This window comes from Mixophyes fleayi, chromosome 4 (genome assembly GCF_038048845.1).
Source record: "Mixophyes fleayi isolate aMixFle1 chromosome 4, aMixFle1.hap1, whole genome shotgun sequence".
NCBI lineage: Eukaryota > Metazoa > Chordata > Amphibia > Anura > Limnodynastidae > Mixophyes > Mixophyes fleayi.
Genome location: NC_134405.1, coordinates 20,567,899 through 20,581,453, shown reverse-complemented (window position 1 = coordinate 20,581,453; position 13,555 = coordinate 20,567,899). Strand labels below are relative to the sequence as shown.

At 43.0% G+C, this 13,555-nt stretch overlaps 1 long non-coding RNA gene across 2 annotated transcripts; it reads right to left on the bottom strand.

Moving 5' to 3' along the window:
• Positions 1 to 2,088: 2,088 nt before the first annotated feature.
• LOC142151108 (uncharacterized) lies at positions 2,089 to 2,748 on the bottom strand. Of its 2 annotated transcripts, none has more exons than XR_012691145.1 (3): positions 2,559 to 2,748; positions 2,281 to 2,497; positions 2,089 to 2,188 (listed from the first exon to the last, which is right to left on the bottom strand). It is a non-coding gene; the product is annotated as an uncharacterized LOC142151108 (long non-coding RNA). The 2 variants fall into 2 exon arrangements; XR_012691144.1 differs by having other exon boundaries at positions 2,281 to 2,466.
• Between the last annotated feature and the right edge of the window lie 10,807 nt (positions 2,749 to 13,555).

Sequence of the window (13,555 nt, the reverse complement as noted above, 5' to 3'; positions counted from 1 at the left end):
AAATGACTCAAAATAAGGAAATGAAGTTGGTGTCTTTCAAGGGGGCTGTCCTGCGTGATGATGAAATAGGAGTGCCTCACCCAGAACACGGCACTCCTAAATTCCTTGTTTGCAAGACAGAAGACTACCCCTATGAGGGAATTACATTTACGTGGCACGAAACTACTAATAGTGTCACTGTTGAGTTTAATAATGAAAAATGTAAACAAGATGTTTTTTATAAGTAGACTTTCACTAAAAAAATGTCCACTGGTTACCTGATAATGGTGTAAAAGAGGTTGTGGGAAACAAACTGATACTGAACAGCGTATCACGAACATCAAAGCACAATGGACATGCAACACTCACACACACACACACATAACTCCACATCATCATCACTATCTATTTATATAGCACCACTGTTTCTGCAGCGCTGTACAGAGAACTCATTCACTTCAGTCCCTGTCCCATTGGAGCTTACAGTCTAAATTCCCTAACATACACACACAGACAGAGAGAGAGAGAGACTAGGGTCAATTTTGATAGCAGCTAATTAACCTACTAGTATGTTTTTGGAGTGTGGGAGGAAACCGGAGCACCCGGAGGAAACCCACGCAAACACAGGGAGAACATATAAACTCCACACAGATAAGGCCATGGTTGGGAATTGACCCCAGTGCTGTGAGGCAGAAGTGCTAACCACTAGGCCACCGTGCTGTCAAATAATGTACCACACATAATATATCAGATATACATATAAAGGGCTGAAGGATGGCTCCTGACAACTTTAGTGCCTTTCAAATAAGCTTTGGGTATGTAGGGACAAGACATTGTGAAATATTTCGACCACAATTTAACTATGTTTATAAATGTATCAGCAATGGTGATGAGCTTATGAAATAGTAATACAGTCAGGAAAGGTTGATGTTACAATTGCCCGTTTTGTTGTTTTATAAAGTTCTGTTAGTTTGAAGTATGGGTTTTGCATGAGTTGCCGTGGTAACATCAGGTAGGGATAGTGACAGTTGGTGAGAAGAAGACGTGTAATAGGAAGATAATGGTACAGAGAATGTGAGACAGGAAAGGAGAGCTGACAAAGAGAGTGTGACAGGAAAGAAGAGCTGACAGAGAGAATGAAACAGGAAAGGAGAGTTGACAGGGAGAATGTGACAGGAAAGGAGAGCTGACAGGGAGAATGTGACAGGAAAGGAGAGCTGACAGAGAGAATGAAACAGGAAAGGAGAGCTGACAGGGAGAATGTGACAGGAAAGGAGAGCTGACAGAGAGAGTGTGACAGGAAAGGAGAGCTGACAGAGAGAATGAAACAGGAAAGGAGAGTTGACAGGGAGAATGTGACAGGAAAGGAGAGCTGACAGGGAGAATGTGACAGGAAAGGAGAGCTGACAGAGAGAATGAAACAGGAAAGGAGAGCTGACAGGGAGAATGTGACAGGAAAGGAGAGCTGACAGAGAGAGTGTGACAGGAATGGAGAGCTGACAGAGACAGTGTGACAGGAAAGGAGAGCTGACAGGGAGAATGTGACAGGAAAGGAGAGCTGACAAAGAGAGTGTGACAGGAAAGAAGACCTGACAGAGAGAATGAAACAGGAAAGGAGAGTTGACAGGGAGAATGTGACAGGAAAGGAGAGCTGACAGGGAGAATGTGACAGGAAAGGAGAGCTGACAGAGAGAATGAAACAGGAAAGGAGAGCTGACAGGGAGAATGTGACAGGAAAGGAGAGCTGACAGAGAGAGTGTGACAGGAAAGGAGAGCTGACAGAGAGAATGAAACAGGAAAGGAGAGTTGACAGGGAGAATGTGACAGGAAAGGAGAGCTGACAGGGAGAATGTGACAGGAAAGGAGAGCTGACAGAGAGAATGAAACAGGAAAGGAGAGCTGACAGGGAGAATGTGACAGGAAAGGAGAGCTGACAGAGAGAGTGTGACAGGAATGGAGAGCTGACAGAGACAGTGTGACAGGAAAGGAGAGCTGACAGGGAGAATGTGACAGGAAAGGAGAGCTGACAGAGAGAGTGTGACAGGAAAGAAGAGCTGACAGAGAGAATGAAACAGGAAAGGAGAGTTGACAGGGAGAATGTGACAGGAAAGGAGAGCTGACAGGGAGAATGTGACAGGAAAGGAGAGCTGACAGAGAGAATGAAACAGGAAAGGAGAGCTGACAGGGAGAATGTGACAGGAAAGGAGAGCTGACAGAGAGAGTGTGACAGGAATGGAGAGCTGACAGAGACAGTGTGACAGGAATGGAGAGCTGACAGATATATGTTACAGGAAAGAAGACCTGACAGAGAGAGTGTAACAGGAAAGGAGAGCTGACAGGGAGAATGTGACAGGAAAGGAGAGCTGACAGGGAGAATGTGACAGGAAAGGAGAGCTGACAGGGAGAATGTGACAGGAAAGGAGAGCTGACAGAGAGAATGAAACAGGAAAGGAGAGCTGACAGAGAGAATGTGACAGGAAAGGAGAGCTGACAGAGAGAGTGTGACAGGAATGGAGAGCTGACAGAGACAGTGTGACAGGAATGGAGAGCTGACAGATATATGTTACAGGAAAGAAGACCTGACAGAGAGAGTGTAACAGGAAAGGAGAGCTGACAGGGAGAATGTGACAGGAAAGGAGAGCTGACAGGGAGAATGTGACAGGAAAGGAGAGCTGACAGAGAGAATGTGACAGGAAAGGAGAGCTGACAGGGAGAATGTGACAGGAAAGGAGAGCTGACAGAGAGAATGAAACAGGAAAGGAGAGCTGACAGAGACAGTCTGACAGGAATGGAGAGCTGACAGATATATGTAACAGGAAAGAAGACCTGACAGAGAGAATGTGACAGGAAAGTAAAGCTACAGAAAGACAGAGAGAGGTAAAAAGGAGACAGAGTAAAGTGTCAGTGAGGACAGATAGAGGTGTGGGAACCATCAGTGTAACAGAAGAGCTCTGAGTAAGGCAAAGTGCTGACAGAAGGAGTGATTGGTGAAACTTGCACCTGATGGAGCAAATACAGGTCTCCCCCATATCTCTTTACAGGCTCTTTGGAGGTAAACTGTAATTTCAGTGGAAATAGATCTCCAGTTTTTCTATATCTTAGTACTCAGTTCCAGCTTTTTATTATTAATGATTACATGTAATGTAGAACCCTGGTGCACTACAGATCCCAGCATGCCCATGCTGCCATTAAGTGTTTGGGCATGCTAACACTTGTAGTACTACAAGCACCACAATATCCATAGCTGCCAGGGCATGCTAGCACTTAGGGGATCACAAGTGCCAGCATGCCCTGGCACTCAGGGCTCACTGGGACCTGTAGTGCACCAAGGAACAACGTAAATAAAACACAGACACAAGTGTAAAAATTATTTCATTTTACTTAAAAACATCCCTACATTACCCTCATTTGCCTCTTTATTGCTCACCAGGATCTTGGCTCTTCATCTGTAATAAATGCAGGGATCCTTGCCTTGGCAAAATAAGAAACCCTCATATCCAACACAATACTAGCTCCTAAGAGCTCTCGGCGTAATTTAACTCTTACCAGTCATATATATAACATGGGGATTTCTCATGTCGACATTATAACAGTGTAGACATTATGACTGTCGATATTATGAACATAGACTTTTATAACCAACCCGATCTTCCTATTATTTTACGGTACAGGTTCTCTCACAATCTTCCTTGTTTTGTTGATCACTTTTTACAACCTCACGTTGTCTCTTTAAGATTACACAACAGGGATCCTATGCACAAATTAAAAATGGTTCAGGCAATTGAGTGGAAAGAAGCTTAAATTTTTTAGATGTTTTTTTAATGTGAATGCATTATACACTCATAATCCACAAGCGGCAGGAGTAGCAGCAGTTGTTAGCTTGCTTTGTACAGCTGGTGGGATCTCAGATAGGCAATGTGAGTTTATTTTAAGTTCTAATTATTTTTATTTTAACACATTATTACTTTTTGGGTTTTTTTTCAGAATTTTATCACAGACACTTGGTACGGCCATGGGCACTTCTTTTACCCCAAGTTTTGCCAACCTATGCATGGGTCAGTTCAAGAGGGAGTGCGGAGAAAATGTGGGGAGCCCAATCAGGGCAAACCAGGATCTCTGTTGCAGACAATATTGATGAGCTTCTAATTATTTGTTATATGTCTCTGAATTTGGAACTTGAATTTGAAATTCCCCTCATGATCCAGGGAAATAGAAATTATATCATCTAATTATCATAAACAAGTAGATGCTAACAATTATATATAAAAACTAAGATGATATTAGTATTTTGGTTTTGTGAAAATTAATATTGGGATATTGAGACTTAATATTTATTATGGAATTTATATAAAGCTATCAAAACTATATAAATTATATGAATTTAAATAAAGCTAGTAAAACTATATGAAGATCTCATTGGCAGGATGTTTTGGGATTTCCTACACTATATGGTGTCTCTCACAAAACTGGAAATGCACAGTTAAATGACAGAGTAAAACTAACCAGGTGAATCCATCTGATGGCATTAAGAAGCATGACTGCTGCAGTTGCAATTCACTGTCCTGGACTTTGTTACTTGGGAATTAAATCTTAGTTTTATCATATTTCCCTGCATCACAGTCTACTATTAATGTACTACATTTGTATTGCTCTACCATAACATTGCTTTGCCAGAATGATGCACTGCTGTTGTTTTAACACGTAATGCATTACTAATTACATTGCCACAGCCGTACCTCCCTGGTCACCATCGTCACTTCTACACTTTGGATGTTGCACAAATAGACTTCTTTCCTATCACCTAGGCCCCTGCACATTCACGGCCCCATCTAGGCCTCTCTACATCATGTATGTATCTTCAGTATCTTGCAGACTTCTGCACCATAATAAAATTCGCATTCACTTCTTTTGGCTTTCATTGTCCCCTGACATAACCGATTACGTCTGCATTGTGACTCATGAGTGTACTCTGTGTCTTATGACATTTTGTCTCATGTCTGCCCACTCTTTATATCTGTTTTGACTTTTGCTGAATTGTTCTTGCTTGTCGTACGCCATTTTCTGTTACTTGCATCCACCCATTATTCTGTTCAGCCATATGCATTGTTTTTATCTCTATGTACTTACTGTATGTAATGTTGTTGCTTGCCACAACCTCCTATGCATGGTGCTGCGTAAGCCTTGCCGTGCCTTATAAGTAAAAAATGACAATAACAATAATTTAATTTGTACTCTTTTAACTTTTATATATAAATAAAAAAAAAGTTTTTCCAGCTCTGTTTCTTTTTAGCACGTACCTTGGAACAGGTATAGATTACTAACAGTTAACTGTACAATATAGAGAAAGAGGAAATGCAAGTTGACGTCTGGATATTGTGGAGTATGACAGCTTTTTAGCATGTATTTTTGAACAGTTATAATATATTAGTAGATTTTAGGATATAGAGAACAATGATAAGCGAGTTCAAATCCAGAGATAGTTTAACATGAAAGGTAAGAAATTAGCTAAAAATTGAACACAGTTTTAGCATATAGAGCAGGTGGATATGTAAGCTGAGGTTCGCAGATAGTAGAACAAATGTGTTAGTATGATAAGTAAGAAATGAATATGTTAAAAGCTGAACATAAAAGTACTTAAATACATTCTACTTAGTATTCAACCTCACCTGTGCATCCCTTACCCCGGTTCAGCCGCCAGTCTACCATATGACTGTGAATGATAACGTTTTGCGTCTTATATAACAACTTCTTTTTAACAAATATAACTCTGGGCTTTCGAGCCCTAGACAGCTGACAAGGTTTGTGACAGGATATAAATGTGGTACAATTCTCCCAAAAGCGGCTGACACATTGACATTGAGTGAGTTTTTTAAATGTAACCCTTTATGGTGCAGAGCACACTGGGTCGGCTTATATGTTTGGTTTATTTAATATATATATTAATATGAATATTAATGACAACAGCAGTTTATTAATTAATGAGGAGGGATGTTCTCATTAGGAACCACCCGGAGTGCTTATATACAGACTTTTATTATAGAGTATGCTTTCATAAATTCTTATGTTAGACGAAACGCGTCAGCAAGATATGAGATGTTATTTAAGGGGTGAGCCCAAGTCCGGATTAAGTCAATGTAGGGCCGTAGGCTCCTGGGTTAAGTGTACTGTGATGCCCTTGCCCCCCTGTAGTCAATTATTCTCCCCCCCGAGCCCCAATGTATCACCTCCGCTCTGCCTTTTCCCCCCTGATATATAGAATAAAAGCACTTAACTATTTGCTGTCTCCTGGTCCTCTCCTCTTTGCTGCAGACTCCGGGCGATTCTTCTTTCTTCTTGCCCCGTCAATGCGGGTGCGGTCTCTGTGCGCTTCTTAGTGTGATCAGGTCCCGTAAGTCTCAGGGAACTCTTCACTAAGTGGCTTCACTAAGCACCGCGCCCAAACTGACAGCAGCTGATCAGAATGTGATGGGAATGACTCACATATGAGTCAGGGGTGGGGCTGCCCCGACCTAATCACCGGCTTGTGTTATGAGAAAAATAAACAATTATGCCCAATAAAAATCTTTGCTTTGGGTGTGGCCAGCTGTCCATGGCCAATGGGCTATAACCCAGAATGCTGGCACTGCGTATGCCTCTTAGTTTGCTGAAAAAATAGTTATTTGGTAGCTGAAAACTGGGAGAGGATTTGAATTTAAGATTACCAACTACTATTAGGAAGAGATTAAAATGTTAATCTTTCTTGATTCAAATTTTAATCTTGACGTACAGGTAGTTTAAATTATTTTTCATTTCTTAACAATCAATTTCCAAATCTCAGTTATTCATATAAAATGCATTAATTCTCTATTTTAAGATGTGTTTGTTTCTTTTTTAATACACTTTCTTATTGATAATAGAGAAATAACAGTAAATTTGAACTTAAACATATATTTCACACATTTCCACTAAATAAGTGACTAATCACCAATAAAACTTAAATGTTTGTCACTCCCTCTCTCTCTGTTTTTTACCCTCTTTATTTGGAAATGAATCAGTTTCAGCAACAGGTAAAGTTTATAAACTTCCTGCACAATCACACGGCAGAATTAACTGGCCGCCCTCCTCCCTTCTCTATACTTATAGACTATAAATTCTGTGAAATGCGTGTTCACAAACAGAGTGCAGACATTGTATCACTGGAACTGTAAAATGGTTTGTTCATTCACAAAACTCAATTCACATGAAATGTTGCCCTAATTTGCTAATTTCTACCTCACAGAGAGATATAACTGAGAGGTAACATACTTTTAGGGGTTTTAGAAAAGATACTGTATACCTCTTTCTATTTATGTACATAAATGTAATAAAACAAATACACAGCTGCCAGTTTCTTTTTCACTCTCTTTGAACCCTTACTCCCACCATTTCCTTAAATTATTCTGCTTTAGCTTTTATCCATATTCCTCTTTCAATTTTTATATTTGCCTGTCCCCAGTCTGCCTAAACCCTTTCTGATCACCCCCCCTCTTCCCTTCCGTGTCCCACCAATTAATACCCCTACCCTGCCTAATAACATAAACTTTTTCCGAACCACTTTCCCCCAAAACTGTCCTCCAATTCCTACTCTTCTCTATTGTCAGTCTCTAGTATTGTCCCTGGTAACTTCTGAAAACACATTAAGGCTCAACTACTAACCGTAGAAGTATACAGAAGTGCAACGCATTTCATTGACATTTGACAACATTAAAAACATAAGCACTTTGGAAAGTGCACCCCATGCAAACACTGTGAGCTACCATTTATGCCTTAGTCATGAGACTGAGGGACATTGGCACTGACCTTTTTTTCATGTGTCAAACTGCAGACAGTCTTCAAAAGGAGTAACATTTTATACCCACGCAGTTACTGCCATCTTGTCACGATAAGCCGTGTGCAAACCTGTATAAAAGGCACTGTGGGGGGCCACAGTTTTGAAGCTCTATAAATGACTGAATAAACAGCATCCTCAGGAGCAACAGCATAATGTACTGCCCGCTGCTTCAAACACTAAACAACTAATCACTGTATATAGTATCATGCAATGTTATGTGTCACCCAGCAAAGACTGATAACCACAAGATGTTCCAGACTCTTTAAAAAAATGACACAATTTTGTCAGTTCTTCAATTCCTGTTTAACGCTCATCCTCCCCTTAACTTTTAACCATTCATTCCCAGAAATGTTTCACAATGAGGAAGTTAAAAAGCATTTGCATTTGTCTCATCCCATATGTGCTATATTTTCTCACTCATTTAATGGCAATAGTGTATATATACATTTCAGTCAATGTCCCTCACAGGATATTTGGTTATTTCAGAGACTTAGGGGTATATTTACTAAACTGCAGGTTTGAAAAGGTGGAAATGTTGCCTATAGAAACCAATCAGATTCTAGCTGTCATTTCGTAGAATGTACTAAATAAATGATAACTAGAATCTGATTGGTTGTTATAGGCAACATCTCCACTTTTTCAAACCCGCAGTTTAGCAAATATACCTCTTAGATTGAAAGCCAGTGAAATTTGCATACAAATAGACGATTCTTACTTGCTGCCAAATGTTATGCTATTGAGAGTGATTTTCCCTTTGGTATTAGTAGGAAAATGAAATGTGTAACATAACCATACAAAGATAGGATCATTAATAAGGTTAAGGTGAAGAGAGGCCATCAAGCCAAACGCATTTAAAATCATGTGTTTGTATCTGGCATGTACTTACCACTTTGGGTTTAAGTCTCCAGAAGGAATAATCAATGGAATCCCGTTGCTTCCCCTCTCCTTTTTTCATTAGATTCACCAGCTCTTGCATCAGGGTACAACCTCTCATCCATCAAATAGGCGAGCTTGTAGTGGCTCAGACCGGACAGATAACTGACCCTTTCCCTCGCTGTATTTCAACAAGCAATTCCAGGTCCTACAGCACCAACATGGTCACTACTGTATCCCTCTATAGGTCATAGGTTTGTGCCTCAAGAGGACCATACTTGGTCGGCTCCCTACCCTTCTCTTTCCGGGTGCTATGAACTCTCCTATCCCAGACCTTCTTTTTTCTTTTCATATGCGTATTCTAGTACGAAATTGCAGTGTATACCCTCCTGGCCAAAATATGACAGTGATACTAGCCTCCCTCCTACCTTAGGATTTTGTCACATCTTACCTTGACCACCCTCCACTCTCCAGCACCCCGACCTCCTACCGACCAATCCCTGCTCGCATGACGTATCTCTTCCAAGTGCTAATATCTCTTCTCACCCAGCGCAATAGGTGCAGCTTACGCCGGTGTCACAACAACACGTGTTACGGACAATACCGTACAGACACCTGTGCCTCAAATGCCCGAGACGGCTGGAAGGCAACAGGGGACCCCATTTCAGTTCCAGTTACCCAAGCAACCCCAGACATCGCTGGTGAGTATGAAAGTTCTACCATCTGCAGCACACGCACACTCCAGTCCACCTATTTCTAATACCAGTGATGAGTCCTCTTCTTCCACTGATCAGTCATCGGAAGTTAAATAAAATCCTGAATACTCATTTCTGGGGGTAGCAGGGACAAAAGAAAGGCACTGATAGAACACTCCCGTCCTGTGCCATCAGGGGGCCAGATGGTAAAATGCAAAAACACGGCCCTGCTGACTGGCATGTGACCTAGCATCAGGGACAAAATTAAAATGGGTTTTTATGTAGATATATTTGAACTAACAGTCACATCCAAAAAGGAATTAGCGACAGCATGCACAAATGGAGGTGTAGGAGAAGAGGAGTTTTTCAAACTGGCTAACAGGGTACTGCGTATTCTCTACGTGTTATCTTGACACAAGACCTCATACTCTCATAGATGTTTGGAAAAATCTGCATATGATAAATGAAATGTTCACTTGTGACTGGCCTGGGACTTGGAGTATCTACGATGAGCGGTTAAGGTAGAAAGCTCACGACCAACTCAATATACCTTTAGCATTTGAAACCATAGATTTGGATTGCGCTTAATTGTGCAGTTAACTCTAGGGCAGGGACCTCCTCAGTGAGGTTTCTGGCACTGGGGAGACGAGGCGCTCCCCATTTTTCTCGATACCTATTACTTCCACTTGAGCTACACTGATTCTGGTCTTGCTTGGAAGCTTTAGAGTCTAAGTATTACTTGTTTATTGTTCTGTGCTGTTTATCCTGTGAGATCTATTGTTTGTAATATGTGCGGTGCCATGGATACATTGTGGCGCCCTATAAAGAAAGATTATTAATAATAATACCCTCACAAATGGGTAGATCCCTGTCTCATGTGCTCATTCCACCTCTAACTAAAATTTGAAATCTCTCTCTACTGGTAACTTCCCGGCATTACACCTATTCTAACAAAAAACATAACTCTGACCCAAACTCTCTCTCAAATTACCGTCCCATCTCTCAGCTCACATGCCTCTCCATCTCTCAGCTCACATGCCTCTCCATCTCTCAGCTCACATGCCTCTCCATCTCTCAGCTCACATGCCTCTCCATCTCTCAGCTCACATGCCTCTCCATCTCTCAGCTCACATGCCTCTCCATCTCTCAGCTCACATGCCTCTCCATCTCTCAGCTCACATGCCTCTCCATCTCTCAGCTCACATGCCTCTCCATCTCTCAGCTCACATGCCTCTCCATCTCTCAGCTCACATGCCTCTCCATCTCTCAGCTCACATGCCTCTCCATCTCTCAGCTCACATGCCTCTCCCTCTCTCAGCTCACATGCCTCTCCATCTCTCAGCTCACATGCCTCTCCCTCTCTCAGCTCACATGCCTCTCCATCTCTCAGCTCACATGCCTCTCCATCTCTCAGCTCACATGCCTCTCCATCTCTCAGCTCACATGCCTCTCCATCTCTCAGCTCACATGCCTCTCCATCTCTCAGCTCACATGCCTCTCCATCTCTCAGCTCACATGCCTCTCCATCTCTCAGCTCACATGCCTCTCCATCTCTCAGCTCACATGCCTCTCCATCTCTCAGCTCACATGCCTCTCCATCTCTCAGCTCACATGCCTCTCCATCTCTCAGCTCACATGCCTCTCCATCTCTCAGCTCACATGCCTCTCCATCTCTCAGCTCACATGCCTCTCCATCTCTCAGCTCACATGCCTCTCCATCTCTCAGCTCACATGCCTCTCCATCTCTCAGCTCACATGCCTCTCCATCTCTCAGCTCACATGCCTCTCCATCTCTCAGCTCACATGCCTCTCCATCTCTCAGCTCACATGCCTCTCCATCTCTCAGCTCACATGCCTCTCCATCTCTCAGCTCACATGCCTCTCCATCTCTCAGCTCACATGCCTCTCCATCTCTCAGCTCACATACCTCTCCCTCTCTCAGCTCACATGCCTCTCCATCTCTCAGCTCACATGCCTCTCCCTCTCTCAGCTCACATGCCTCTCCCTCTCTCAGCTCACATGCCTCTCCTTCTCTCAGCTCACATGCCTCTCCATCTCTCAGCTCACATGCCTCTCCATCTCTCAGCTCACATGCCTCTCCATCTCTCAGCTCACATGCCTCTCCATCTCTCAGCTCACATGCCTCTCCATCTCTCAGCTCACATGCCTCTCCATCTCTCAGCTCACATGCCTCTCCATCTCTCAGCTCACATGCCTCTCCATCTCTCAGCTCACATGCCTCTCCATCTCTCAGCTCACATGCCTCTCCATCTCTCAGCTCACATGCCTCTCCATCTCTCAGCTCACATGCCTCTCCATCTCTCAGCTCACATGCCTCTCCATCTCTCAGCTCACATGCCTCTCCATCTCTCAGCTCACATGCCTCTCCATCTCTCAGCTCACATGCCTCTCCATCTCTCAGCTCACATGCCTCTCCATCTCTCAGCTCACATGCCTCTCCATCTCTCAGCTCACATGCCTCTCCATCTCTCAGCTCACATGCCTCTCCATCTCTCAGCTCACATGCCTCTCCATCTCTCAGCTCACATGCCTCTCCATCTCTCAGCTCACATGCCTCTCCATCTCTCAGCTCACATGCCTCTCCATCTCTCAGCTCACATGCCTCTCCATCTCTCAGCTCACATGCCTCTCCATCTCTCAGCTCACATGCCTCTCCATCTCTCAGCTCACATGCCTCTCCATCTTTCAGCTCACATGCCTCTCCATCTCTCAGCTCACATGCCTCTCCATCTCTCAGCTCACATGCCTCTCCATCTCTCAGCTCACATGCCTCTCCATCTCTCAGCTCACATGCCTCTCCCTCTCTCAGCTCACATGCCTCTCCATCTCTCAGCTCACATGCCTCTCCATCTCTCAGCTCACATGCCTCTCCATCTCTCAGCTCACATGCCTCTCCATCTCTCAGCTCACATGCCTCTCCATCTCTCAGCTCACATGCCTCTCCATCTCTCAGCTCACATGCCTCTCCATCTCTCAGCTCACATGCCTCTCCATCTCTCAGAGCTCACATGCCTCTCCATCTCTCAGCTCACATGCCTCTCCATCTCTCAGCTCACATGCCTCTCCATCTCTCAGCTCACATGCCTCTCCATCTCTCAGCTGACATGCCTCTCCCTCTCTCAGCTCACATGCCTCTCCATCTCTCAGAGCTCACATGCCTCTCCATCTCTCAGCTCACATGCCTCTCCATCTCTCAGCTCACATGCCTCTCCATCTCTCAGCTCACATGCCTCTCCATCTCTCAGCTCACATGCCTCTCCATCTCTCAGCTCACATGCCTCTCCATCTCTCAGCTCACATGCCTCTCCAAGCTTTTAGACAGACTTGTCTACAGTGGCCTCATGCATTTCCTTACCACAAACAACCTATTGGATTCTCTTCAGTTAGGCTCTTGTTTTCAACATAAACAAACAAACAAAAATACCTTGGTGCTAAAGATATGGCGGTGAACTGTTGATACCAATGTATGAGGTCTGCAGCCTCAAAAAATATATATAAAAAAGCACAAAAAAGTTTACAATGGTATAACAATCACAATGAACTGGTGAAACACTGCGGAATTTCAACAAATATAATTTATTAACATATGAATATAAATATAAAACATAACCAGTGGTAGCGCCACTTGATATCAAACAAATTGACTGCAATAACTGATCATTAAAACATCAAATATATAGGTGCACCTATAATGACATGTATATATATTGGCCAAGAGTCAACACTGCACAGAGACTGCATTGACTAAGTTTGTCAATGATTTGATCACTGCCAAAACTAAAGGCCATTACTATGATTCTCCTGGATCTCTGCTGCATTTGACACTGTTGACCACTCTCTCCTCATACAAACGCTACAAAACTTAAGTCTTCAAGACCTATACTGGTTCTCATCCTATCTTTCTAATCGTTCTTTCAGTGTTAACTTCTCTGGATCCACCTCTGCTCCACTAACTTTATCAGTTGGAGTACCACTAAAACTAATAAGCTCCTTTTGATTTTAGTATCAACTCTATGGGGATGATGCACAAATGTATCTATCCTCTCCTGATCTCTTGTTATCTGTGTTGCTCCGCATTACTGATTGTCTTTCTGCCATTTCATCTTGGATGTCCTCTTGCAAACTCAAACTCAATCTT